Source organism: Pezoporus occidentalis, unplaced genomic scaffold, assembly GCF_034315485.1.
Source record: "Pezoporus occidentalis ecotype Australia unplaced genomic scaffold, CSIRO_AGI_Poc_V1 ctg54, whole genome shotgun sequence".
Taxonomy (NCBI): Eukaryota; Metazoa; Chordata; class Aves; order Psittaciformes; family Psittacidae; genus Pezoporus; species Pezoporus occidentalis.
Window position 1 is genome coordinate 4,858,612 of NW_026915877.1, and position 23,683 is coordinate 4,882,294.

General features: G+C 40.2%; 1 long non-coding RNA gene across 1 annotated transcript in view; it reads right to left on the reverse strand.

Moving 5' to 3' along the window:
* Nucleotides 1–11,555: 11,555 nt before the first annotated feature.
* The window catches only part of LOC134173574 (uncharacterized), an 82,458-nt gene continuing 70,330 nt past the window's right edge, over nucleotides 11,556–23,683 (reverse strand). Inside the window, exons 2-3 of the long non-coding RNA XR_009968294.1 lie at nucleotides 14,490–14,600; nucleotides 11,556–12,704 (exon numbers count right to left, since the gene is read on the reverse strand). This is a non-coding gene — a long non-coding RNA (uncharacterized LOC134173574). The remainder of the gene's footprint in view (nucleotides 12,705–14,489; nucleotides 14,601–23,683) is intronic.

Sequence of the window (23,683 nt, forward strand, 5' to 3'; positions counted from 1 at the left end):
GCCTTTAAAGAAAGAAAATACGATGTCCTTTTTTTTTTTTTTTTATTCCACCCAGTATTTTCAATTCTGTTTTTATCACACCCTATGATGCTTTCTTCTGCAATAAATGTACATTTTCACACCAAAGTGATTTTTTCTTAAGGAAAATATTTTTTAAATTATCCCACTAAATAAATCAGTGGCATTAAAAAAAAATAATTGAAATTGTGAAATTGGAAATTTAAAATAAACATGTCAGCATTTCTGAGCACCACTAGCACAGGCAGAATTTAACCTGGGGAATGAGGTCCAAATCTGAATAGCAGTCCTTTGTGCCGGGCTCCTTCAGAATGACTGAATTCAGCCACTGTGAACTGAGACAGGGCAGGCAATGCTCTGCGCCTTGCCAGCCGGCAGCAAGCTGCACCACCAGGAAACCCAGGCAGCTCCAAAAATTGTGGTTCCACACTGCTCAGTACAGGTGCCCAGCAGACTGCATGTACAAGACACAGAAAAACTATTTACAGTGCTCAAACCCAAGTTGTCTTCCAAAAGATAGGACAATTAAGTTAAGTTGCCAGTCAGAGCTTTGACTCCTAAATTATTTTCAGGATTTTCAGAGCCTGAGTTTGGGCAGGAGAAGCTCCTGCTTCTCCTCTGTTTGGATACTGGGAGTTTTTCAGCTGTAAACAAAAATATAAGTATTTGTGTTCACTTGTCTTTCCTGGATATTCTAAGTAAAGGGTGTTTTCTGAAGACAAATGTCCAAGCTGTCTGGAGGCAATGGTAACATGAAAGCAAAACATCAGTGCCATTGACAGACTCACTGCTCATTTTAAAGCCTGCCTGGTACGCGGGGGTGGGAAATGCTCTATTTATTTGAATACACGATGTATGAATAACCATTTCCTTCTACTGAGGTGAACACAGGCTCATCATGCCAAGCTGGTCTCAATGTCTAGAAGAGAGAATCTTCCCCACAACCTCTACTTTGACACTAAAGGCTGGTTGTGTTTTCTGCTTTCTTTGGGTTATTGTTTTTTGTTTGGTTTTTTTTGTTTGTTTGTTTGTTTTGTTTTGTTTTTTTTGGTTGGTTGGGTTGTGGTTTTTTTTTGCCGATGGAAGCTGCCAGGCATCTCCCTCCTCTGCACCAAATTTCCCAATACACAGTGTATGAAGACCATTTTTTTTCTAATTACAGCATTGATCTTGCAAGCCAATGACACTTCCACAAGGGCATCTGCTCAGACAAGCAGTGTAAACCAACAGAGACGATGCTGGTTTTCAGCTCAGATCCCTGTGGCCATGCCACCTCCTGGTGCACCATCTCCACTGGTGCCTGGAGCAAGAAGCACCACCAGGGCTGCCAGAGAAAGAAGGAATTTGGTGTGCCATGTTTCTACAGTGCTGAACATAGTGCAAGCAAATCTGTGATCAAAAGTCACAGGCATATGGTAGAGAAGTGGTCAGTACATCTCTATAAATGTTAGACTTTGGTTTCAGCCCTGGTTTGGTATGTGTGAAGGGTGTACTGTGTTTTCTGACAGTTTTTGATAATGCAGCATCACAGCAATCATTCTCCCTGAATTCAAGACAGTTCGTTCCTTGGTGCTATAGGAACATTGGAGACAGCATAACTATAAACCAATATAATTAGCCTTTAAAGGAAGATGGCATTCTTCGGGTTTAGTTTGTCTAACAGATAATGGCCATTGAAAGGAAAACAGAGGGACTAAAATTACTTCTAACAAATAACAATGGGGAGCGTGTGATGCAATGGACGGACTCAAAGGAAGCAATGCAGGGGCAGGACTCCAACCTTAGATCCTCTAAATAAATAAATATATACACTCTGCAGCACCAGCCGAGCCACCACTCAAGCAAAATGCTATTTTTAAAAGCACTGAAGCATTTTCTAACTTCTCCCTAGGGATTTATACTTTAAAAAAGAATGTAAATTTGCAGAAGCTTCCCCCAAATGCTAAGAGCAAATCACAACTGTTTGCAAAATGCACAGCTGGGGAGGAGTACCCCACCTCCTGCTCAACAGCCGCAATGGACTCCCACCTTCAGTCTCTTGCAGCAGCAAACGCAATATCATTTATATCTTTTTAATATTATTTGCATGGTTTTAAAGTGAAAGTAGTTAAAGTAAATGGAGAAAATAAAAGTGGCAATTTGATTTTTTGAGCACATTCATGAAGAGGTGGTGATTTATATGGCTGTACAACTGTTGACCACTTTTTTTAGGCACTTATATCTATATTTCCTCTTATTGTGGCTCTCTCAAGTGTTTGATAGACTAAGATGGAGGCATTAATTGAATTCAAGTGTACAGACCTGAAGTATTTTTATTATTATTTTCAGTTCTCTCACCTTTTATTTCCATTAGCAAAGAAACATAATCACTGTGGGGATTTATAGCTAAGGACACAAACAGAGCTGGTTACAGTTATTAAAATAAAACTACTTTACCTGATAAAAAATAAGGAGGAAAAAAAAAGCCCCAACAAAAAAAACAAAACAAAACAAAATCCCCAAAACATTTAAGCTGGAAAAAAAAGAAAAAAAAAAGAGAACAAACCCTCAGTGTTTTCACAGATTTCAGAGCCACAGTAGGCTTCTAAGATTTACTCTTTGTGCATCCTGCATTGTGGTACCAGACAAAATTAATTTTCCTTGGCACCATGAGCGCTCTGCTCCTGCTCAGTCACTGACAGTCCAGCAGACAAGCTCTCTTCTCCTTGCTCATAGGACAAATTCTGTAACCATGCTTTAAAAACAGTGTCCCAGGTACCCTGTGCAGAGCTAGAAAGGTCCCAGGGGAATCCAGGACCTGTGGGACTGAAAAGCATCTCTGGGCTACAGCCAGCTTGCCTGGAGGAGCCTGTTGGAGGGGCAGGAGGGGCGGTGAAGCCATGATCCCACTCAGTTTTGGCCTAAATTTTAGTAAGTTATGTGCATATTTGGTACAATGCAATCAATGGTGTATCTTTACCTCTGACATTAAGGTGGATGACAAGTGTTGCCATTACATACCTAGCTTGAGCAAATGTGGGTTCCTGCTCCAAATAGTAGCTCCTGGTGTATGTGGTACTTCGTGTGCCTCATAGAGGCACTGGGCTCACCAGTTTTCCCTAGCACTTAACTGGATTCTTCCATCAGATAGGCAGAGTTGAGACACAAAGAGCTTCACCTCCTCCTTGGAGCCAGAGGAAGCCCACAAACTTCTGCTCCTGGAGCTTTTTCCAATATACAGGAGAGGTGGGGATGGAAGACACCAAAAGTCTGTCTTTCCATGCTTAAAAATGTAATTCAATTTTCTGAGAAAATAGATATGACAATGGGATGCTAGTGAGAGGGAAAAAAAAAAGCAAGGATGGAAAAAGCATCTACGCCTGAGCACAACTCTGTCACCCTCTGGAACCCACAGCCTCCTCCAGGGCATGGAACATGCACTGCCTGCTTCTGCTCAGAAAAGAACCGAGTAGGTGGTTCTCTTGTATAGACATATATTCTATACATTTCTGCAAAGTATTCCTCACTTGATTATTTTTCACTAGCCTCATCTTCCTAAACAGTGTTGCCCAGGGGGCTGGTTCCAAACAGGAGGGTGACAGAGGAACCCTGAACATTAAACAAGACTGTGTATTCTCTGCAAAGCAAACTTCATGCCCACTCACACCCAGGGCTGGTGAAGCATAACCTTTAAAGCATTAACACACTGGCTGCAGCCGGCTTGGCAATGAATCCAGGACATGCTGCAGGGATAGAGTCTGTGGCTGCCAGCAACTTCCATGTTCACTCAAGGAACCACTTCCCAAAATCAACTATGTGCAGTTTTTATGAAGTTGGTGGTGGAAGAAAAGGAAAAAAAAACCCAACAAAACCAAAACAAACAAACCAAACCACCAAACCCCTAAAATAAAACTCCTTCTTTATTAACAAAATCAAGGAAATAATTTACCAACTTCATCTGAAACTATGTTTTCTGGACTATGTTAATGGGTTTGTACCAGGTTGTTGAATGGGAGTTTAAATTTTAGTACCGTAAGTAAAATGCAGCAATATAAACTGTGAAAAATTGCTGCATTTCATGCCGCACACATTGCACCATTAGAGTTTGAAATTTGAATATAATCCATTATAAAGGATCTCATATTAAAATGCATAAACATATGTCATGTATATATAAATGAAATCCACTAGCATAATTTTAACAACTAGGTTATCATACGATTACTAAGAAAATAATATGAAGGGCGTATATATTTTTCAGTCTAATACTGAACCACATCCTTTCCTATTGATTTCAGTTAAAGTATTCAGAGGAACAGACAAGTGCCTCCAGAGGGCAGTTCCAACAATCTAAACCAGAAAGCTCCAGTTTGGCTGTTTAAAGAATTGGTATCTACCACATGTAAAGGAAAAGCTCCTGCATCTGTTTGAATATATAGTCCTCAGTTGTAAAATGATTTATTTTGCTTCTATCTTTCTATTATTTAGCACTAATAATTTCTCTCAGCCTTTTTTTTTCCTCTAAGATTAGAATTTAACATAGAGGCTCTTTGGATTTTTATTTTCCTCTTGAGAATTCTTTCTATATGAGCTTTGAACTGTTTCCTGGGCCATGTAAGTGGACAATATAAGACTACTTCAAGCATAATTTGGCAGCTTCATTACTAGGTAGTATCAGATATAGTTCCTGAAAGGTGATTTCTTTAAAAAGTCTTTCTTAAAAAAGAGAAAATAAAAAGTGTTTGGGATGAGAGGTGGGATAGAGGTGGGGGGGGGGAAATAGCAAGAAAAGTGGCCAAATTTTGACTAGTCATACCCCAGCACTAGAGATCTAGAAGACACTTGGGGTTATAGTAGAGCCCTAAGTAGCTTCCACACAACAAGGGTTTCTGTAAATTCCTGCAAACCACTTTACAGCCTGTACTGCTATTAATGGGAAATGTAAGGACAAATGAAGAACTGGCACGTTTTTTCTCATCCTTTAGCTATGACAACATTCAAATCAGGGTGAAGACAGGACAGGTAGTGGTAAAACGAGACTGTATGTGCCCACCAAACGGAAACTATCTCCACGTGAGAAGAATTTCACTCATCAGAAGGGGTCAAGTTTTTCTGCACTGAAGAAAAACTATCCCAAGCCCATCATGGCTCTGGCAGGTTGGCTGGGGAGAGGACCAACACACACAACAGCAGTAAATAGAGAGCTTTTCAGGCTAAATATTATAGAGGAATTGTGGTGAAAGAAATAAATCCATTATCTCTTAACTTCTGTGCCTTATCATCTCCTCTCACAGGCTCTGTCGTGATGCTGTTGACTTCAGATCCAAATGTCCAAACCCATTTTCCAAGCCAAACAGTTCTCTGGACCTTTTGAGAATTTTCTCAGGAATATTTCTACCCTTTCTTGCCTTCCCCATTACACACTGGTGGGCTGAAATATAAAAATATTTCCAATTATTTTGCTCCAAGCTCAGTCTGGCATCAGCAGGGTGCTGGTTCAACCTTAGAGTGAGCAGATACCTGTTCTGCTCAATGTAGCTCATGCTTCATTATCTGCTTTGAGCTACCGTAGTGCTACTGTGAGCTCAGGGAGCAATAAATGTGGGTTTTAAAAATATAAGTAAAAGACTACCATGTAAACTGAGAAAAAATAACAAAGCAATGAAGAGCTGTATCTGGCATTTCCCCCTGTGTGCACAGAAAGGGTGTGTTGGATATTTTCACATCTCACGTGACGAGGTTGCAGACTGAATGACATCAGAAATTACTGAGGCAAACATGGTCTCCCCTCACCTCCCTCCTTCATTCCAAGCCCTTCCTGTGCGGTGGAAAGCCTCTCAACAGGGCAAGATGCTCCCAGCTCTCAGCCCAGACGGTACCCTGAAATTTGTAATGCTGAAAACTCAGATGCCAGGTGGCCTTTCCAGAAGGACAGACAGAAACACACTATACATTAAATTAGACTTGCTCAGAAACGTGCCCGAGATGAAACACACACATGCATTTGCTTCTTCTTCCTAGCAAAACCTGGTCATAAGGCATTGCTTATGGAAGCATCTCCAGGGATGAGCAAGATGGAGGCAACAATCTGCCCCACAACCCACCCAGCCTCACAGCGCCATCACTGTTCACCCTCTCCTATTGCAGCCTGGCACCCAGCCACCCTGGACAGAAAGGTTACTGTCCCTTCAGCATGCAACTTCTCCTCTTCTGCTCAGCTTTTTAGGGGCGTGCAAAGCATATTTTTGTCAAATTCATATTTATTCACTTTGACTTTTTTTTTTTTTTCCAGATTGCTGCTTGGCTCAGACTTTTAAATAAAAATGCAAATACTTCAAAACCAGCAATAAAAGTGTCCTGTTGTGGCACAGTAGTATTATTGGTGTCATAAATAAAGCACCAGCATTTGACTGCTGTGTGAAAAACAAAAAAAAAAAAAACCAAAATGAAGCAAAGCAGTCTACAGGGTTTTATGTGTTGTAGATGCAGCTTACTGAAATAACCCTAGAATAGCCTCAAGTCTGCCATGACATAGGCACCACCACTCTGAGATGTTGCTCTTTAAAATATAGCTAAATTGAGTGGCTGCAATCTATGTCATCAAAAATAAGCTTTTCCTGCTTGGCCTTTTTGAAGGGGTTCCATCTTTCTGGCAAACTCCACCCTACAGTCACTCAGGTAAATAAAACTGATTCTCAAACAGTTATTTACATGATATAAAAATACCTGTAAATTAATTTTCAGTTGTCAAGTTGGTCCAGTAATATTTCTGTCCTGGTATAAAAAGAAGCCTCTGAAACTAGTGTCTCGTGAACCGATGTCGTACCATGGGTCCCTGTAGTCCCTCTGGTGAGGGAAGATTTGAACTGGCTGCTTGAACTTCATGCAAGTCACATGAGGATCCCAGCTGTAGTTTCAGCATGGGCAATTCTATTACTGCAAAGTTGTTCTTATCTCCAAACAGGAAGATACGCACAAAATTTAAGCAATCTAAAAAAATATTGATTTCCTAGTAAAAAAAAAAAGAGAAAAAAATCAATATATCCATGGAGTGGCAGGACCTTACAGCATTGTGTAAGCAACAGGTATCTACACCATGGTGGCCACGTCAGCCCCTAGCCCTCTCATTCATGCATTCCACATCCAGCCCTTGCAATTGATAGATGATCTATTGCAAACTGCAGGAGAAGCACAAGGGGTTAAAGTTGCCAGAGACCAATGCAGAGCAACCTCACATACGTTGTGGTGACTATAGGTACCACTGCAGTAGTCCAGAGTGACATTGGCCTTGACCTTAACCTCCTCTGATTCCTCAGTCTTTGCAATGCCTCAAGGCCTTGGATGTATTTCTCATGCACGTTCATCTTTCCAATGTCTGAGTCCCTTTTGAGTGGCAAGCAGCCATGCACTTCAACACGGCAGTTCTTATTTTAAAAAAATGAAATAAATTCACTAGCAGTATTAATTACTATTCCTCCACTCCAGTCCATATTGCCAGCTTGATTATTCTGACTTACTTCAAGTCACTGAAATGAATTATGCCACAGCACTTAAAAAGTCGCAAACATTCACCCTTTTTAGTGGTGTTAGGCTCACGCATTGCAAATGTAAACTGACACAAGGACTTTGCTTGCTGTTAAATGAGAAGACAAGGCCACCATGATGGGAAAAGATGGCCAAAGCCTTTATCACAGCTGACAAATCTCAACACGATCTAAAATGGAGTTTCACCCACAGCTTACATACAGATCCATATTTAGCTTGACAGCCAAGTCTTTGGGAGACTCGGGGTTAAATAAAAAAGCACAGCCGTTTACATGAACCTTAAACAAACTTACAGCAGCATTTTTCTTTTAGCCGACTGACATTTTTCTTTATGTTTCGTCAGTCATATCTGAGCGATCAGACAGCCACTACACGTGGTACACCCACCAGGATTATTATCTAGACCAAAGGCCCAGAGCTCATTGTAGCAGGCATGTAATTCTTTACAATGTATGCCACGTTAACTGTATTGGGTTATCTATTCAACAGCTGACTGAGCTGGGCTCTCAAGCTCTTCTCAACAACCATGTAAGAAGCGATGACAATTGTACTACTTCATAACGGCTGCATGCAACTCTGACACACACTTCACAGCAACCAGTCATCTATATAAACCAATTTCAAGAGCAAAATTGCATGGTGCCTCCACTCTGTTATAAACACAATGATATCCACTCAAAGCTGATAAATGCACTGCATTTCTCCAGAGCTTTAAAGAACAACTTCCCCCAGCCTGAGAGCTCTCCGTGGTAGATTCGGCTTCTTTACACCCTGTCTGGTCATTGGGAGATGCACAAAGAGCAGGGCAGGGTGGACCAGTGGCAGCAAGTCAATGTCGACACTGGCAGTTTGTGGCAAAAGGCTGTTCACCCTCTTCAAAGGCATTGTATCTGATGAGCTGCAAGAGAAAACAAGGTTATATATAATTGAGGTTTTAAATACTTACCAACTCCTTAGCAGTTTTCAAATAAATTACTGTATCTTTTCACAAGATTACATGCAACATAATCCTTATTATGGAATAAAATATCTATAACAACCACAAAGTCCTTGAAAAAATACTTCAACACCAAACACTCTAACAAAGGGTAGATTAAAGACTGACAAATACATTTAAAACATTTTTACTGGCTATTATAGCTCTGTAAAATGGTGCTGCGGAAGCAGCCCATCATGTCAATGCAATGCCAGTGTGAGGGCTCTCATTTTGAAACTACTGCAACTTTTTATTAATTTTAGGCAGTAAACATTATTTCTCAACTGTAGGCAAGGAGATGGCCTCTTAGCTTTTGGCTCATGTACAGTGTACATAATATATGCTGCAATATCCTTTTGCAAAGAAAAGATGAAATATAGCTATGGGGATTTTTATTTAATGAACCCTGTAATTGAATGCTAAAACAAATAGGCATCCTGATAAAATACAAAAATGATTTTTTTTAAATTCAGATAAAGGATAGGATCAAACCCTGTTTACTTGCACTGCTCAATTAGACTACATGAGAGTTAAAAAAGTGATCTAGAACAATCCATAGGCAATACTGTCTTCCTGCATACTGCAAAATAATTTAAATATGTTAACATTTATACATTGCTATCACACTGCCATTTTTTTCACACACCAACACACAAAGCACTAAAACCGCACACCAATTAGGTCCATCCAAAATTCTTGGTTCTGACTCAACAGGACAATTGAGGGGCTCACAGCTGAGGTTGTCCCTTGGTGCCAGGATGATCTGCAACAACATCCCATGTGGCACACAGCTGCCTGTGGGAAAACAGGCCCAGAGGGTCTCCAAGGGTTAAGAAATGGAAGTGCAAAGTCCTGCATGGGAGTGCTGGGGTGATGGGAAGAGAGAAGCAGGCCAGGAGAGGCCATGCAAAGAAGACATGGATGTGCTGAAGCAAGACCTGGGGAGTCCAGAGGGTGGAGAACATACAGAGTATCCCTGTGGATACCCAAAATGCAACAGTACCAGACCTTGGGAAACCTGCCCCAACATGTTTTGAGCATGGGGGTTGACCAGAGCCACCCCCCAGCTCCCTGCCAACCCCTCACCCTGATGAACCCCGCTGCCCCGACTCCCTAGGCCCTCACAGACTGCTCTCCCCAGTGTGTCCAAAGAGCAAAGCTGGATATATGAAGTATGAAATACATTTTGGCCATACTTTGAGTCATTGAAGGAGGAGGACATTGACACACTGGCCCAAGGGCACGGGCTGAAGGTCCAGGTGGCTGCAGAGAAGCAGCCTTCAGTCATCTTGCTGCCTCTACTCTTCATGTGATGGTAGCCTTCACAAATGTTTGTTAGCTCTGCTTTGCTTTCTACATAAAACCTTACACAGCTTTAAAAATAGTTTTGTACAAGAGGTGCTCTGTCTTCTACCAATAGTTCACAATCTTAACACATCCTTACACATTAGAATTTGTATCTAAATAAACAATTAACTATGATCCACATGGAAGGGTTTCCTAATCCCAAGTCATTCACACAACTATGACTAAGCACAGCGGACACAACGAGGCTCCATCTCAGAATTAACTTTGCTTCATATATTGGTTTGTAATCCTCATTTTACTCTAATTTAACCTTTCCTAGTTAATTTATATCGGTTCAGCTTGCCAGCCTGTACCTGCCAAAATGATCTTCCATCAAGTGTCTGGGCGTGGAAAGGGTTGCTCTCTGTCATCTCTGTAACCAGTATACCTAATTAAAGTCCTTAAAAACCTTTAATATGACAAGATGAGACAGGAAAAAGAAAAATAAGACAGAATCTTTCAATTACTTTAATCATGCTGGCTTTTAAAGTCGTATCAAAACACAGTGTGTGCTGAAACTTTCTGCAGTTTTCTCTTTCCCGTACAGCTCTTGCCTGGGCATGTGCTCAACGCCCCATTCCATTGTGACCATCTTCCCGCATCAGGCTTGGTTAACGAGCATGGCTCTTCCAATGGGAAGGGAAAGGGAAAGTAAATATATAAAGTGCTTGTAATAAATGATTAAATTGTCCTCCAGGCACATTTTGCATATGAATATAAAACTTGTGATTAATAGGTTATCTAACATATTAACAAAGGCTTTAGCAAACACCATCCAACATTACAGTATTTGCCAGCCCTTTCTGTTTTAAATAGAGCTGTAGCAAACTGTTTGCTGGAGTCCCAAATTCTGGCCAACAAGGCCATCAAAGCCAGGGAGATTGCTGTTTTTTCACCCAGTAGGCTTTTTCTTTATTGTGAGCCTAAATGCCCCCACACGGCTCATGATTAAGAGTGATTTTTAAAAAAATTATGCAGAAAACAATGTCCCTTGCCAATGAGAAATTGAAATTGCTCCACGCAGGGGAAACAATGCTGCTGAAACAAAGGGGACATCTGGAGCGCGGCACCACACTCAGCTCACAGTGGGCACCTCCTTCCCTCTGCTGCTTGCAATGCTGCTCCTCTCTGCTGTAGGAGGAAGTAGAGCACATTCAAAAGGAGAGCCCTTTTCTTTTTAATTGCAAAGTTTATGAATGAATTTTATACCTATGGAACGGAGCAAAACCCCAGCTTCCCAGCTGCCACAAAGCAAGAGAGGAACCAAGTGCGGGGCACTTCTGGGATGGTCCCACCACTGGGCACCCCTACTACAGAACTTGGGGAGATCATTCCTGCTAACAACAACGCTGGTGAGGCTGCCTGGCTTTGTGTAATTACTGTCTCATTCATACTTTGAGCAGCAGACAATGGAAAGGTTAGTAAAGCCTTTCCCATACCATCCACTGAAGCGCTACTGAGAAAATGAAGAGAAAATGTGCTTTTGTACAACAAATCCTCCTGCAACAACAAATAATTCATATACATCCCATTTTTTCTTGATCGCAGACTTTTAATCCTCTCTTAAGCACTTTTAAAGTGCCCAATTTTTGTCTCATTTGAATTTAAATCAGCTTGTATGGAGAACTTGGAAAACTTTTTTTCTAAGCAAGCTTGTTTGGCAGGTACATTTTCCCAAGATCACCCAGCTTTAATTTTAAATTTCAAAAGCCTTGTGTTTAATCCCTTGAGCTGGCCTGGTACCTTGCACCATCTGTTCTGGGGTTTTGTTATAACAGAGAGCACCTGCAGAGTTTTGTAACATTTCAAGCTGTCTGTGGACAAAAATCAAAATAATTATAATTTTCATAAACTAAAGACTGTGAATCAGACACACACGGCAGCCCCACCTAACAGTGATTTTTCACAACCAGTCTCTACAACAGTAGCATTTGTCATGCATGCGGGTATTTTGTTCTTTCTGCCACCAGACAGTCAGTGGGCAGCCAGAAGGACGATGGCCACCAGGCATCTTCTTACCCTACATCCCCACTCCCTGACACCAGCCAGCTCTGTCCCCAGGATGCTCTGCCAGCTGGGACAAGTTCTGCTCGATGCTACCACAGAGACAGTCACAGAATAAGAAGAAAACGGCCTTCTCCAGCAGTCAAACTGCTCAGAGCGGTGACAGCAAGGGGGTATGGCCATACCTGCCTATGCCACTTAGGCAAAATTTCATGTTCAAAAAACATGGTGGGGTGGGTATAAAAGATTTTCTGTCATGTTGGGCAAACAAAAAATCTATTAGAAAGATGTTGTTTGTTTTGACTTCATTATCCAGAGCTCTTTATTACTGATAAATCCCTCCTTAGGTACACCAGCTGATTTTTTATAGAGTATGTATATCTCACTATAAGCATGGTGAACTTCCATCCCAAACAGTATGCAACCAAACAAATGTAACACTACCACAGTCTTCAGACCGATGCTGATATGTGGAACCTTACAAAAGTGGAACGTGAGCTACAACTCACACAAGACATGCCCTCCAAGACCTCTGGTGCATGCCCACATTTGAGGCATGGTGTGAGCTCTTCATCTGTTCATCTGAAGGGAAAAATCTCAGCCTAAATTGGCAGTTGTCTGTTCTAAGCAGTGGATGAAAAAAGGAGTGGAAAATGGTTTTAATAACATGGCAAACATTCCTCCAAACATTCCTGGAGGAATGGCTGGTTCTTGCTGAAAAGCGTCATCTCTTGATCTGGCTGTTTCAGATCAGTGTTCAACAGGGCCCCTGCTCAGCACTCAGCAGCCCTGAGAACTGCTCTGTCCACCAGCATAGGCACAAATCTCCACCTTCCTATCAACCACAAAAATAATAAAATAAATAAAACAAAATAATAAATTTTATCAAAACATTATCATTGCTTCCTCTGAAAACTTAGCTAATTTTCCACAGACCTGGTGAAGCAGGAGTAATTCACCCCATGCAGTTTATAGTGCCCCTGCAAGAGATCTGCTCTGCCTCCATGGAAAACTCCATGGAGGAGTTCAGGACTCCACCACAGGCAACACCACCTATTAGCTAATTCTCATTTCATAAATACTGTATTAAAAATCACAAACACTTATAGCTATGCCTGTGCCAGAAATAATTTGAGAAGGCACACTATGCAGGGGTGTGAATGAAACCAAAAGTAATCAGGTTGATACTTGAAAAGTCTGGTATTTTCCCAGGAATTGAAGTGGTCCCTATCAGGACCAGGTTTACCTGGGCTTCAAGCTGGAGAAATCCAGGGATAGATCATCCTTGGTTATACTGCATACCAGCCAGGAGCTGAGGTTGTCCCATGGCTATGGGCTGCTGAGCAGGGTGTGAGAGGGGAATGATTCAGAGCAAAGTGTTTTTTATAAACAACCCCCAGACTGCTTGTATAAAGAAAACCACCTAAAAACAGCAGATGATGCAGGCATGGGAAAAACAGCAGCTGAGGTAGGCATGGGAAAGTTGGGTGAGAATTCCCTGGGACAGATTGTGTGGGGACTGAACACCGTGGTGGCATCCAACAGCACCTGAAGTCATACAACAGGGATTAAGTAGACTAACAATCACCCTGACAATGCATTCAACAGGAGAGGTGAATACAGAAAGGCTTCTGTAAAATTAAAACAAGCACCATGATGTGTTGGGACGATGATTCACTGAGAGCTGGAACAGCCAACATCCTAACCTGCCTCTCTCCTCCTCCACTTTCCCACCTGCTGATGGGAAGACTTGCATTGTTCACAGGTGCTCTCAAAATGATACTGAATTTTCCAGGAGCCAAGCTAGTTTCCTAAAATGACCTTGTAAATAGCTCTCAATGAATACACATAAGCAAAAACGCATTAGCAATGTTTAGCTTCTAAATCCTGGTGAAAAATAAAATTAAACAAGAACCCAGCAATATATTAAAGCTGACAGCAGTTTTGCAGTTATCTGCTACACCTTTATTAACACTCCAACTGTCATATACATGACCCCAGAAAATAAACTACTAGTTTCCTTATTACACTTTTTTCCTTATTTACTTAGTTTTTTTTCGGGTCAACTCCCTAAGCCTATGGTGCACAAAAATGGAATTTTAGTATTATTAAAAATCAGCCACAAAATAATTAAAAATAAAAAAAAAATTGAAAGAAAAAATAATCTAATTTTTATATTTTCATGAAAGAGGTAAAATGTTGTATTTTTCCTCTTGCAATTTTGTTATTTTTTTATAGTCACGTTGGGGAACATTGAGAAATAATGTTATAACAAAATAGGATTACAATATCAAATCTTGAGGATGTTTTATGAATTTTATCTATCTTGCAATGGGCTAGTAAAGATGAGGGGCTAATGGAAAGTCTAGACCCCAAATTTATAACTGTTCCTTCAAAGGGAAATTCTTTTGCTACATGGATCTTATTTGTATAGGAAAACCCAATTACTCTGGGTTCTTGTACCTTACTATTTTCTTTTATGGTGCTTTTGCTGTAAGTGCTTATTATGATTCAATAACCCAGTTACAAATAAACTGTGACCCTTCACTCTTATCTCCGAATTCACAGCTTTCCAATTTGTCACAGTTAGTTGAGAATTTGACTTCTTATTAATTACTACCATAGGTCCTAGAGGGAGTTGCAGAGCTACAGCATCATCACCACTACCACGAGGTATCATTGAAGATCTCTGAAATTTGAATCTTTGTAGAGGCAGCTGGCTTCTTGGCTCCTTATGGGTGAAAAAAACCAACCAAACAAAAAAACCCAGCCAAAACAAATCCCAACAAAAAAAAAAAAAACAACCAACCCAAAACAAACACAAAGAAGAATGAAACTCAAACCAACCCAAAACACCAACACATCCCAAAACTCAAAACAAAACAAGACCAGAAAAAGACTCCCCAGCTAAGGAAAGTCAAGATGTTTCATATATGCACCTTGAATAGATTTGAACAGCAAATCAAAGATCAAAAGTTCTCATATACATCATCAGAAGCTTAATTACCAATTTCTAACTCCATCAGTTCTGGGTTATCCCTTCCACACTCTCCTTCCACATTCCACATCCCACCTGCGACGGCTGTAGAAAGCAAGAGCCCAGGCCCTTCCACAGCATCCTCTGGGAGGGCAACACACAGGAATGGAGAAGCTGATCTGCACCTGGCAGGGACCTTCTCCCCATGACTTCTGAAGCTGGAAAACATTCCACACACCCAGTTCTCCTGGGTTCAGCAGTAGCAGTCATTTTTCTCCTTCTTAGTAGCTGGTGCAGTGCTGTGCTTTTTGACTTTTGGCCTGGGAACAGTGCTGATAACACTGATGTTTTTAGTTGTTGCTCAGTAATGTTTACCCTGACCAAGGACTTTCTGAGTCTCATGCTCTTGCCAGGGAGGAGGGGAGCCAGGAGTAAGCAGAGACAGGACACCAGACTCAAACTAACCAAAGAGGCATTCCATACCACAGCACATCATGCCTGGTATATAAACTGGGGGCAGTTACCCAGCAAGGGTTAGATCACTGCTGGGGTCAGGCTGGATATTGGTCAGCGGGTGATGAGCGGTTGTATTCTCTTCCCTTGTTATTTCCCTTATCATCATTATTATTGGTGGTAGCAGTAGTGATTTGTGTTATACCTTAGTTACTAAACTGTTCTTATCTCAACCTGTGGGAGTTACAGTCTTTCAATTCTCCTCCCCATCCCTCCGGGAGCCAGGGGGAGGAATGTGGGGGCAAGTGAGTGAGCGGGCTGCGTGGCTGAGTTGCCGACTGGGCTTAAACCACGACACCAGTGAAGAACATACCTATTTGGTGACTTCCAAATTTGGAATGCACATTCTGGAAGTTTCCAGCTGGCTGCCCATGACTGTGCCAAAAAAACAGTGAAAATGGGTATCAGAAATTTGGTGACTTCCCAAAAGCTTAGTCTGCTTTAATATATAAAACTTTGTTATACTGTAACTGCAGAGTCTTAAAAATCCCACTCCTGTTTGAAGGCATCCTGCCTCATTCACAGCACACATAGAAAGTTCTAAATATATTGATTCTGGAAACCATCATGAAAAAGACTCTTTTTCTATACTGGTGCTCCTAAGGCTCACACCTAAGCCATCTAGACGAGGTACCAATGCAACAAGCAAGTGTAAAATGGAGAAGCAGATCCACAGACCTCAGCTATTCTATATTCACTGCATTTGTAGGCTTTCCCATTCATATTAGCCACAGGAAGGCTCCTGGTAGCTGGCCCAGCAAGGTTTGGTGAGGAGCAATGGCAGCAGCACTCCAATTCTGGGGACAATGTTGGCCTTTCTGAACTGATGGAGCTCATACTCTTCCAAGGACACTTTCTTCCATATCCTTTGCATTAAAGGTGATGTTCCTACATCAAGAAAAGCTTCTTGTGACCTTTTAATACTGCTCAGGAACCTGCTGCAAATACCCTGAGGTTCTTTCATGCCTTTCAGTGGTGTCCCATAGAACCGCCGCAAGGCTCTGGCACAGGCCTGATGTGATAATGGGACAGTGGAGGGAACCACAAGTATCGCAGGAATTAGATGTTTACTTACAGCTGTTTAACAAAAAATAATCAAAGCAATGTAAATATTGTTTAAAACCTTCTAATTAAAAAGCCTTGGCAAGGAAATCGATACGATTATTGCTATCATGCACTGATTATTAGCAGCATTCAACCATTATGTGAGAAATGACAAATACTCAACTACTACCTAATATGACTTACTAAGCCCCAATTTCAAAGTTAAACAAATAAAATCTGATTTGCAAAGTACACTCTTAATTATTTTACCCATTAAACATGATAAAATAATTCAGGTATACAATTTGAGCACCCTTTTTTTGGACTATGTCCAGCACAATCAAAGAATAATACTTGGCATCAATTAAGGATGAGTTCTCATCCTGAACTTACGATATGCATTTGTGATGTCCGTAACACATTCTTACTGCACTCTGAATAGCAGTCGAAATCTAATCCAAGCTAGGTGAAGATAGCTGCACTGTTTTGGCGATTTCTTTATATTTTAATTAATGTCATCAGCAAGAAGATGTAGATTTTGTAAGGTGTTTTTTAATGAATTATCATACTTGAATCTTGTGGCTTTTTAAAAATCTTTGTTACTGTGCGCAGGAAGACTTTACCTTGTAAGGGAAAAGAAAAAAAAAAAAAGGACAAGAAAAGAAAACAGAAAGAAAAATGAATGTTTCAATCAGTTCTAATGCTCCCCAAATCCATAGTACTTAATTTATCGAATCTCCTGTTAGTGAATGAACAAAGGTAAAAATAACAGGCTAGTTATAAACTAGTACTATGATGACATTGTGAATTATTTAAAAAGGGCATATTCAGTGTGACCATAGAGCCATCAATCATAATAGACATTGATGAGAAAAAGAGGATTCAGTCACTTCCTATCTGCCAGGAGAACAATTCTATCTCGCAGGTAGCTGTGAAGTGCCGCTGACCCGATGTCACTCGCATTGTTGCTCTACCCTTTGAACGGGGAGAGCAGATTCTCTCAATATTAGAATCGAATGAGTAAATAAATTCTCAGTTCACTGCCGCACTCCTTCAGAGTGCACACTTCAATTTGTCTAACAATGGGGAGGACAGAAAAGCAGAAATCTCTTAAAGCAGGGATAAATTTTTTATGGATGCTCAAATCCAGCTGCAAAGAATGGGGTTTTAAATGGTAGCAGTGCTGCTTTTAGCAGGAGCCCCAAGAGACAAAGTCTTCAGGAAGCTCTTGAATTCAGCCCTTCCTGAGTGCGTGCCTTTCCCTCTCCCTTCCTTCCAAAGCCGCTTCCACCGAATCATGCCATCATGGTGCCCACCTTGATCTCTCTGACTGAAAATGAAAACACCCTCTCACCTTCCCTCACACCCAAACACTTCAGTTTCATAAACAGCCAGCAAGAAAACTGTCTTTAGCAGCCTGACTGATGGCTTTACAGGAAGCAAATATTGCAGCTGAAAAGATGACTACTAAGTAAAAAGGGAGACAATAACGCATTCCAACTTTTAATTCATGCTGGATTAATCTGAGAGATTCCTTTCCTTGATGCCTCACATAATCATGTCCTAAACTTTAGTCAGATCACATGTTTCATCATTGTTGGTTACCCTAATTAGTCCATGGATTCCTGCAGCTGCAAAGACAACACAGAAGAATTAATAAATTGCACATTGCACATAGCTCCAGCCTTACCCAGCAAATGCTTTCCCCAGCATCACAGGGATGCTTCCCCCAGCCTGCAAGCCCCTAGTGATTCTTTGCCAAGTTCCGCTAGTCTCCATCACTGAGCACCAGCACTAATGGTGGGGGGGTGATGCAGGATATGGTGATGCCTCCCTGCCTGCCTCAGCTCACCTCAGCCCTGAGCCTGCAGTGCCTGCAGCACAGTCCCCAACGTTTCACCCACTCCTCATCTTCATCCCCCACCCAACGCCAGCAGCACATCCCGAGAGTCTATTAATCTCTGCGTAACCTCCTACTGCTCCAAAACTGTACATTGCCGCTTAATTGTTACTAACAGGTAAATCAAAGGTAAAAGAGAACTAATTAATTTTCCAGCTCGATTTTATTTTACTGTTACTGTTTTGAGAAAATATAACTAAACCCCATTAGTGTTAAGGTAAGACCATGAAACAACATAATATAATGCAAGAAAGACATTTAATAGCTTAGAGGAATGTTAAATTACTAATTAACTCCAAGTTACTGTATAAAAAAGCATAGTAATTTACAGGATTATTGCAATACGCAGCTTAGATTGCCACAAGGGTCAGCTAGGGAGCATTTCTTCCTATTTCTTTCAGTGTGGTGGTTATTGTAAAATTCTTCTCACATTAAAATGTACTGTCCTTACCCACAGTTCATTGCTGCTAATTAGCAGCAGTTGAGATTTCCCTAGCAGTCGTTTTCTCTGTGTTAAGCTGCCAAATGTTACCAACTGCTCGAGATGCTCCATGCACTGAGTGTCCGGCTGCCTGCCCTGCTCTGCAGCACCACTGCTACACCAGGTTCAGCACCCATTAAAGAAAACACTAATCAGATTATTTGTCCTGCTTTTTGTTGTATCAAGGCAGGTTAGCAGAAACCTTCTGGTGCCTTTGGCAGAGCTACAAAACTTAGAAACATTCCATTTTTTTCCCCTTCTTTTTTTTTTTTTTTTTTTCCTAAACATGTGATATACTGCTCACATGCTTGAAACTGGAAGCTCTCCAGTATGTATTTTTTGTTCAAAAGCAAGTATTTCCACATTCTATTTAAACTTTTACTTAAACAAGAAAGCAAGAAAAGGCATCTTTTAGTTTTTACCTAAATATATAAGAAGAATGCCCTAACTTTGATTAATAATTGATTAAATAAACCATCCACACATCAAAGGCAGGAAGAAGAGCTGTTCCACAGGAAGACTAGACTATCAAATAACACTTTGTTGTCTTAAACACTGCTCAGATCTGCAGCATTACATAGCTCATTGCCCATTAATGTTTGAGATTATAAATGGCAGTGTTTTCCAAAGTGTTTATTATTATTATTATTCTAAAGAACAGAAGAATTTTGGTCATATTTTCCTAATTAAACACTAGCAGTTTGAAAACAGAAATTTGGATGATAACTGTACAACCTCATCTTTTCCTCTCTCTTTTGTTGGCTTTATGACTAATTTATGTTTAACCTTCTTAAGAATCCATGGTCTCAATACACTTTCTAAAAAAATTCAAAGCAACTTTTGCTGGTGTCCAATAGTAGGGCAAAAGGTCTTGGGAGCTGTGAAATAGTTCAGAATTGAAAGAGGTGACATGATCTTCTTTACCTCCTGTTCACAGGAATAAGAGCAATCAGGAAACAACTACTAATTGCTTCATCAAAATTAAGCTTCTCCATCTTCATACCAATTATTTCACCATTGCTGTTTAGTTTCATGTGCCTACCATCTACATGAAATATAAAGAAAGAAATCAGGCCTCTGAGTTGCAATGCATTTTGCAGAATCATTTAATGAACATGGAATTCAGATTTCAGGTCTCATCTCTTCTACCTGCTGGTATTCCTCCTTACCAGAGCTGGTTGAAACATAAAGCACCTGAATATACTTGTACTCCATTTATACATGAGAAAGGATTGTAAAATTTACTTACAACAAGAGTGAAAAATTCATTGTGCTGACAAGAATAAATCTATTCAGCCAATGATCAAAACTGTAGCCCAAGGGTAACAAAGAACAAGTGTCAACCACATTTGCTCTGAAGTTCCACAAAAATTCCCCCTGGGAATTCCAATCATGATGCTCTGTAACTATATTTATATAAGATACATATATATATATATATTTTTTTTTTTAAGGAGAGAATATAAAGGGAAAAAGGATTATATTTTTAGAATATTAATTGTATCAACAACTTTTAAGCTGGTTTAATTTTTCCTTCAAAATACAATCGCCAAAGTATTTAAAAAATTAAGTGCATTACTTAAGTGCTCAAAGATACGGATTTTTTTCTCCATGATGTGCAGGGATCTGCATCTAATGCCTCTTTGTGTGCATACATATATATATATATATGTATATATTTATACATTGTGTATCCATGCTGTAATTCAGGTGATATCCCTTGAATTCTTTTTTTTTTTTTGGGGGGGTGCAAAATGCTCTTAATATTCCTTGAGAGATTACAAACACAATACTGTACATCATGAAGAGAGCTAAAGATAAAGGACTACAGCTAACATTTCCAATGAGCAGCATTTCTTTCCCTGAGCCTGGCCAGCGGCTCGTGACTTCGCAAAGCGCTTAGATATGTTTAACACTGAGCATATGCTTAAACACATTTCTATCTGACAAAAATAGAGGCAAGCACCCAAGTGATTGCTGAAGCCAGCGGAAGATGGGCAGGGGGTGGAAGTCAAGCCCAGGTTTCTGATCTCAGGGTTTCAGTGGGGTTTGGGTTTTGTTTTTTTCCTACTCCTCTTTATTGTGCTCTCAGTGTTTCTTTTAATGTTTTGACTCTGTCCACTAATTACTACAGCATCCTTTCCACCTCATTCTTTTGCTACTATCTTAGCAAAAAAAGAGAATGAGAAATGACAGGAGTACAATGCAAAAATATTCATATACATTTTTAATGTAAGCATTATATTTGTGTGTCAATGGGTAAGTTTTAATGCATATAGGCAGAGCAGATGACTCTTCTCTGAGACTCAAAAAATTCCGAATGAAGCTGATAATTTTTGATTATTTTTTCAAAAATGAGACTTTTTCATCATATCTAGCTAGCAGATACAGCCAATGACAAGCCTATTTCCACACTGGCAAGTTTTCATATTACTTTGAATTATTAAATCCAGCCCACACTTACAGATACTGTATGTGCTCATAGAGAGAAAGTACACATACACTCATGCACAAACTTTACATGAAGATTGAAAATTGAGGCAGAAGAATAAATAGAGCAGTGGGTAAAAATAAAATATTTAGTACCTACTTTTCATTTCTAGGTAGTACAGTAGGTCACAGTTTTCAACTTCCTCACCTAAAAATAAAACCATTTAAAAAAACCACCAATACAATGGTTCCTAGAATTTTGCAAGGCTTTATGTATTTGTTCATTTTATGAATTCAGATCATCCCAAAGCATCCTATACGTATTGTCATTATAGGGGCGTGATCCAGAAAATACACAAAACTATCAAAACAATCAACTAAATGTGTCTTTTTTTTTTTTTTTTACTTTCTCATAATCTAAAATCCTGAATTTCCACAGATTTTGACCATCCAGGTAGTACCTATCCCTTCAATCCCTCTGCAACTGGGGAAGTGGGGTGCCTGCCCCACTGGCAGCCACCAGTGCCCTGCAGGCTCTGGCACGGCAGTGGTGGACCATCCCGGACCTCTCCCTGCCATCATGCGTGGTGGCACCTGTCCCCGCAGCTGAGCTCCTGTCGAGCATTCTCACCATTGGCTTCTCTGGCCGCTGCCCTGCTGCGCCAGTGCTGTTGTGGAGCAGGGCGAGATGCACACCGAGTTGAGTACCAGCTGTAATTGAAGTGGCAGAGACGTCACTGTCCATCTATAGCATCCTTTCCTCGCCACAGCCACCCTAGCACAGATAACTCCAAAAATAATCACACTGATGCTGCATACTGTTACCAGTCAATTAGATCTAGTGATTCCAGCCCAAGCAGTCAGTAAACAACCTCAGGAAAATACCTAGGACCAGAATATTATCTGCTTCTACACATTCAGAGTGATTTTCCAGTTCCCATATGGAAAAGTGATAAAGGCAATGACGATAGCAAGTTTCCAGAGTAGTTCTGTACAACCAGGATTGTTATTCATAATATTAATTATTAATGTTAGCACCTCAAATAGCAGGGAAGCAAATCAAGCTCATCCCCAAAGGTAGCAACCCTGCCTGCACGCCTGCAGTAGACAGGAGTCCTGTCCATAATCTGAATCACTGAAGAGATTACCTGGTTAACACAAGCCTGATTAACAAGTGCCTGCCAGGACTAAAGATATAGCAGTGCAGAAATTACCTGAAGAAATTAAAAGTTAACAAAGGGAGTAAAAGAAGTACTGCTGACAAAACTGGTAGCAATATAAGGTTGCATACTCATAGCAATGCAAAAATGGGCTTTTTGAATTTTTTCTACTAAAATGCTGGATTCAGACAACATCAAGAACTTCGAAGCATCAAATTTTGTATTTTGTTTATTGAGTTTGATTTAGTTTATTTAAAACATGCTCTGAAAACAATTTATATGAAAGCCATCAATGGAGGCAAAATGTTTCCTTCCTATAATGACAATGCAGAAAAAGAAAATTCTTCAAATTGCAAAATCTCCTCATGAGGGTGAAGCCTGTGTGCTATTGGAAGGGATTATCTAACCCAATGCGCAATTTGCTGTGATGATTTAAAGAAATAATGTTCAAATAATGTATATCACCTCAGTAAGTTACAATTTACTGCGCACTCTTACTAAATAGAAAAGAAAAACTTTTGGAAGTTTTAAAGATTTTATTTCCTGACTGTGGATTCTTTATGCAAAACTATCCCATGAGTGTGGCTAAGGTTTGCCATTCTGTGATTGTGAAGATCAATGCTTTCAGGAAACATGCTTCCAAAGCAGCTGAAAAGCCCTCAGAAAAACAAGCTAATGCAGGTAAACGAGCCAATCAAGTGTTATGTCAGAATTACATAATTTCACATACTGCATCAAATTAAAAAATGCAACTAATTACATTTGTAAAAAACCAACTTGTTATGTCTTAAGAAACTTGAAAAGTTAGATTGCTTATTTCATTTGAACAGACTGAGATAATATTAGCAGTTAAAAATGAATTTCTGGTATTTCATGACTTAGCTGCAACTCAAAACATGCACTAATCGTAAGTGGATAAAGTTTGAGAGGATACTGATCTCAAACTCCAACTAGCAGCTGGTACGTTCTGTTAGCTGAAGGGTTTTAATTTCACTCTTGAATCAGAGAACGAGATGTCTGCACTAGTCTTACTGCTAATTAATGCACCAGTTGATCTGTGCTAGCTAGACCAGGACAACATATTTTTTGGGTTGGCTGGGTTGTTTGCATTTCAGAAATTATCATCTCTGACTTTTTATAATTATTTGAGCCCAACTCCTGTACTTATTGAAATCCTAATTGCTGCTGCCAACTTTGTAGAGAACAAGGTTAACTTCATTACAACATTACAATCACGAATGACACCTGGTTCTTCCTTCTGACAGTGTTCAAGGTCTACTGGTCACGTCTGTGACCACACTACTCTTCC